Source organism: Zonotrichia leucophrys, chromosome 2 (assembly GCF_028769735.1).
Source record: "Zonotrichia leucophrys gambelii isolate GWCS_2022_RI chromosome 2, RI_Zleu_2.0, whole genome shotgun sequence".
NCBI lineage: Eukaryota > Metazoa > Chordata > Aves > Passeriformes > Passerellidae > Zonotrichia > Zonotrichia leucophrys.
This window is the reverse complement of record NC_088171.1, coordinates 118,664,073-118,670,072: the sequence shown is the minus strand read 5'-3', so window position 1 is coordinate 118,670,072 and position 6,000 is coordinate 118,664,073.

The window sequence follows — 6,000 nt, the reverse complement described above, 5'->3', positions numbered from 1 at the left end:
GCTCTGAACTTCTGGTAAATAGGTTTCACTAATCCAATCTGGCTCTGTGATCATTGTCCAGATCTACAAAGGACAGACTGATGCTGTGATCTCATCTCATTCCATATTCTTCATTGCAACATTTTCTGCTCCCATCTGCCTTTCTATGAATAATATTAACACAAAGATTTAATTTAGCTCTTGCTTAAGCCTGTACTCAGATAGGAGCATTTTATTTTACATTTGCTTTTACCAGTGTGGAGAATCCTCTGCAATAAATAGCTAATAATTAAACTCTGATCTATTGGCAAATGTTCACAGAAGTGCTGCAAAGATATTTGTAATAAGTTGGGTTAAATGTGTACTTTAACACATTCACCATAAAATCTTGCTCCTTACACATAATGAAGAGATGACTAAATATATTAAGAAAAATATTTTGTGCTTTACCTTTTCATTTCATACACAAATACTGGAATCCTGGGTTTTTCAAAGCAAAATTTCAAAAGCAGACACCTAAGAAAAGCAAATGCCTAAGAAAGGCAGATGTGCATAGATCTCCATGCCCCCTACACATCTGTGGTTGCAAGGGGAGGAAAGGTGGCTCAGTCATGGATGGGTTCCTGACTTGATGGCTCTGGGGTCTAATCCCATATTTATGCACTTCAATAAAGGGTTTTCTTGCCAAAGCTTTTAATTTCTTAATACTCCCATCAGAAATTGTTCCTTTCCACCTCTATGAATATCCACCCCCTCAACTTCTAGTGACTCAATGCTGCCATGGACACCCAAGACAGAAAATTTTGGCTTGCAGGCTCCAACAACTGATGTAGTTGGAGCACTTTCAAGTGTGAATAATGATATTAAATTATATCAGTCTAATGAATAGCCTTCATTACTACCACGTGTGTGTCTAATTAGCACAAAAACAAGTGCTGTCTTCTCCTATAGATGTCTGCCACCAACAGTCCCAGATGGAAAGTGCCAGTGAACATGGGCTGTCACTGTCATATTGATGAACGTTTCTTATTGGAAATAATAAATATTGGTCAGATAGACATCCTGAGCCTGGAAGCATTTTGGTTGAGTGGAAGGTGTCGCTGTTTCAAGAGAAGCTGCTGTCACATGTCACCTCCAAGGGCAGGCTCCTGCTGTCCAGGGCTGGGGGCATTGTCCCAGGAAACCGTGCTCGAAGCAGGCAGTGGGACGGCAATATAATCAACCAAAAGTTCAATTAGTTTTTGATTTATTGCGCCACATGTTCTGCTTGTATGACTGATGTCATTAACATCAGGCTGGGCTGGCGCATTCATCTGTGCCCGCCCGGCTGCCTCTGAAGGCGCAGGCACTCAACAGATGGGGAGCTGCACGGGTGCGAGGCAATTGTTTACCCCCCTATTGTCCCCGTGTCAAGCAATCAACCCAAATCCATTACCCACCGAGAAAAAGATCAGCGCACCGTCCATTCAGCACTGAATGGGGCAGAGGCGGTTATGCAGGAGGCTCTAAAAGCTTTCAAAAGGATAAAAAAAAAAAAATAATGAAGACCAACACTGAATAGTCCATTAAAAAAAAAAGCTATAACAAATCTAACCCACCCTTTATTTCACCTTCAGATAGTCAGAGTCAGATGAGAAGACGGGCACTTTTGGACCTAAGTCATTGTTTTCCAAATTCTAGGTATGACCTACAGATATTTTGAAATCATAGATGGGGTTTAACATTAGAACAAGAATTGAGTTCTTCATCCTTTGAGGGTTGGTGGGATGTGGAGACTGAAGTGAGACTCTAGAGCTGGTCACCAGCTGGCATTCACTGCATTACAAGGCAGGTAGGCTTTGGACACACCTTTACTGGGCACAGGATGGGGAAAAATCACTGTACAGAGAGCTGCTGAAAGGCACTCACATCACTTTCAGACAGAAAAATAGGGCTCAGGAGGACAGATAGAATATGTCTCGTCTGGGATCCTCATCTGGGAATGAATTGTCCCCATCCATGAAAAAGAGTTTCCTTCATTTTACCCACATCTTGCAGAGTAGTTGAGCACTATGAATGCTCAGGGTTTTGCATGAAATCCTAATGTGGCTTCAAGAGAAGACCTGCACATGTTGGGCTACTTTTTTCTACGTCTCTGGGAGATATTTTGGGCAAATGTCCAATGTTGGAATTAGCTATGAAATAAGTGTAATTATATCTGCAGGAAGTGTAGTGCAAAAGCTCTACTGCATGCTACCTGATAAAGAAGTGTAGGCAGTAATTTTAGACTTGGAGGAGAAGCTCTCCACAATGTCCAACCCAGCAACTGCAGAGCCACATCAGACAATCTCACATGGTATCTCCTTCCAGCTCCCTACTCACCTAGCAAGACCCCACTCTGTGCTGGGAGGAGAAAACCAAACAGTTTTTGAGTCTATGAATCTTTTTTTGTTTTGTTCCCCAAACTACACAAAATGCCTGGAGACCAGGCTCAAATTTCTTCTTCTCTACTAAAGTGAGGACTAAGCTATTAACTTAGTTCACATGGTGCCACTGCAGCCATGAGAAGACCCTAAGGCCCTGGGGTAGATCTTTGACCTAAGACTCCCAAGTGAACATGTTGAATCCAAATTCTTCCCTGTGGGCTGTGATACAGCAGTTTGCCAAATACCCACTCTCAATGTTGATTGTAAAGGATCAAAACATTTCCTGGTGCCAGAACAAAGTTACCAAAGGTGAACAGGGACAACTGAGAAGGAGGAGGAGGAGGTGGAGAAGGAGGAGAACTCCAGACACAAGAACTGACACCTGCTGTCTGACAAAACACACATCTGACCTTATCTGCAGGACTGGGACAGGGAAAGTACTTGATTCTTGGGAATGGAGGTAGAAAGGAGGGAAAGGCAGAGAAGAAAGAATGCTTGTTGAGGCTGAAAGGAAAAAAATATCCTTCAAAACAGCAGAAGACACAACAATCCTTGTAAAAATGGCAGAAAAATTCAATAAACTGGTGAGATATCCCTCTGGGCAGTTGGCAAGGGTGCTTTTTCCAAAGCCTGAATCTGTTAGGACATATTTTGAAGAAACAAATGTAGATGCTTGTCCTGTTTACCAAGTATGCCAGAGCTGGTAAACTTGAAAGGAGTCCAATTTTCAAAATATGGTTACAAAAACTGTAATTAAAAGTTTCAGTTATTTAAGATGAGAATCAGAAACCTCTAGACCTTATTTATCCTGGCCTCTGTGAACAAAGTGTAGATTTCTTCTAGTAAAGTTGCTGGGAAGCAACCTGATACTCCCGACATGTGCAAGGGGTATTGCCAAGGGATTCCCTGGCCCACAGGGGACAAAGCTCTTCCCAAGGCAGGTCTATGGCTTCTCACTGGATCTTGCACCTTGTTGCATAAGAGGTAAATCTACTCTGTACTGAGCCACTTGAGCCTATTTCTTACTGTTAGCTGGGCAATATGATAAGGATAAACCCCAGGTATTTTTGGAATAGGATTGTGGAACAGAGGGATGCACAGATAACCATTTAAAAATAAGATGGGATAAAACTGCACATGCATACTGCAGGCATCTACTCTAAACCACTTCTGCATGATGCAATGCCAGCAGCCTTTTTTGTGGAAGGAAAATCACTTTGTTTTGGTTTAGGGCCACAGAATTACAGCTGCAAATAACTGAAAAGGAAAACCAACGAAGAAAGCAAACTATACAGTGAGTTTCTCATATATAGTCTCTTGTTTTTCTCTGAATGAAAGGAATAGAGAGACAGATACACTATCAGTAACTTCATCTCACACTTGTTGCAGACAGCAAAACTAGTTTAAAATTGAAGTAGCACAGCATGGCTTAAAGGTGAATTTTCAAAAGTGACATGTGAATTTGCATCTGTCTAGAAGCTACTGTAACAGATTTTTCCTTAATGGGAATAAGATTGAGGCATTCAAAAAACATTTTGAACTTTAAATTATCTACAGGGAGCCAGAAGAAAGAGATGCAACAGCTCTGCAGTTTGAAAAGATGAGTGCACAGGCTTCTCTGCTAATTGTGAAAGGAAATACCAGCCAGACCTGGAAGCCAGGCTGAAACCATCCCCCCTCTAGTTACAGAAAGATAATGCAGAATTCTGAAAAAAAGAAGAGAAAGACAAAAAAAGGGGAAAAACCCCCAAAACAACAACTTGGGGGTTTTTCCCCTTTATCTATATGTAACTTATCTATATGTAACTTATAAAAGTTTTCCCCTATTATCTATATGTAACTTATAAAAGTTACATATAGATAATTGGGCATTCACAAATTTGCCCTAAGCTTGTAAAACACACTTGAGTAGGTCCATATGATGATTAGGTAGAAACACAATGCCCAGCACCACAAGGTTCCAGTCCCACAGAGCTTGTGCCAGCAGCAGGGATTGCACTAAGCCAGTATTAAAGCTAGGGCCAGGTTGAGCACGTGGAGGCTTAACAAGCTTTCATATACTGGTCGTGTACTGGTAATCCACAGAAAGCATTAAAAATGTCAACAAAGGAGCGATATGTCCAAACCAGGCTGTGACAACAATAGCTCATTAGGATGCTAATCTGAAACTACATTTGTTCTGGATTTATTAATTTTTCAAGCTAATTGATCACTGAGGTCTTTATTCCCCTGATAAGCCACAATGATTTTTAGATAGGGTTTTTTCACTCCCAATTTTTTCCTTTAAAACATTTTAAGATTATCTCGAGTATTGGCTCCTGCTAAAAACATAATCATTTTTGGGCAAACAAACACATTAATCAAAGCTTGTCCTGTGGTTCCTGGATTTAGGCAGTGGTAGCCCTCTTGCTGCAACTGTATCCTGAGTCTTGCACTATGTGCATTACCATTTACTTTTGGGTAACCAGGCACAAAATACTCAGGATTTCTCCAGTGGATAAGTCTAGAGAGTAAGGCAGCCTGAACTGTCACCTTACATATCTCGTGTGTCCCCACACAGCCATCAAGCTCCTTTTGCCACATGCAATACATGTGCTCCAGTGGGGATGAAAGGTCTTTGGAGGGTATCAGATGGCATTGCCTCCTCTGGCTTAAGCTCTGTGTGAAAATGAGATTAAATTTAAAACAAGGACCATCGTTATTTGGGCTAGAGACCATAGGACTAGCAACTTAGAAAATAGGAAGTAGAAGGTGCACTAAAGGCTCAAAAGCAGATCAGATTTATGAGTCCCCTTTTGATCCAGACTCAGGTTATCTGAGTGAAGTAAGGTAGCACAGGAGTTGGCACTGTGACAGAGGAGGCTTCAGAGTTGCTGTGCCTTTGAAATTTGATTATTTTGAGGTATCTTTTGTTCAACCAGTACATCAAATGACCATGGAGCACACAGGTAAGAGCCTGGAGGTGGGGAACTCTGATGCCAATTATCCTGAAACAGTTTTTGCTGAGATGAGGTGACTGATCTGATCTCCCTGCTGGTTTGGTCTTTGTCCTCTCCACTGACGCTGCAGTAGGGGTGTCAAAGATCTTCTGCTGTAAGCACTTGACTTGTTTGTAGGAATCTGATTAAAGTAGATCACCTCAGATAACAAGAGGAATTAATGCTGCAAATACATAGGAGAGGATTTTCAAGCTTATAAGCTACAGAGAGGTCAGCACTTTTAAAGTCACGCAGCAGCCTCTGAGTTCTTTCATTTTCGCAGAACTCATGATCTTTACATGTCCTTTTCCTTTATCCTGTTAGCCTTTACACTTAAGCACTTCCCTTTATTACTTCAGTTTTATCTGTAATCTATTCATTTGCTCTGTCCACTGCTAGGAAAGTACAGTACAGAGCTAACCCCAGGAGAAAAACAATCCAAAAGGGAACAGGGAAGAGTTTTTGTGGGCCTTGCTATGGACATGGCACCTAAGAACTACAAAAGTCTAGATTCCTCATCCTTCAGGTTTTTACAATATTTTTAAAATGCATATTCTTGTCTTAGATGTCCCCCTGAAGTCTGATCCTCTCAATTCCTAGACTCCTAGATCCTAGCACTCCAGCTTTTTCTCTCTGTA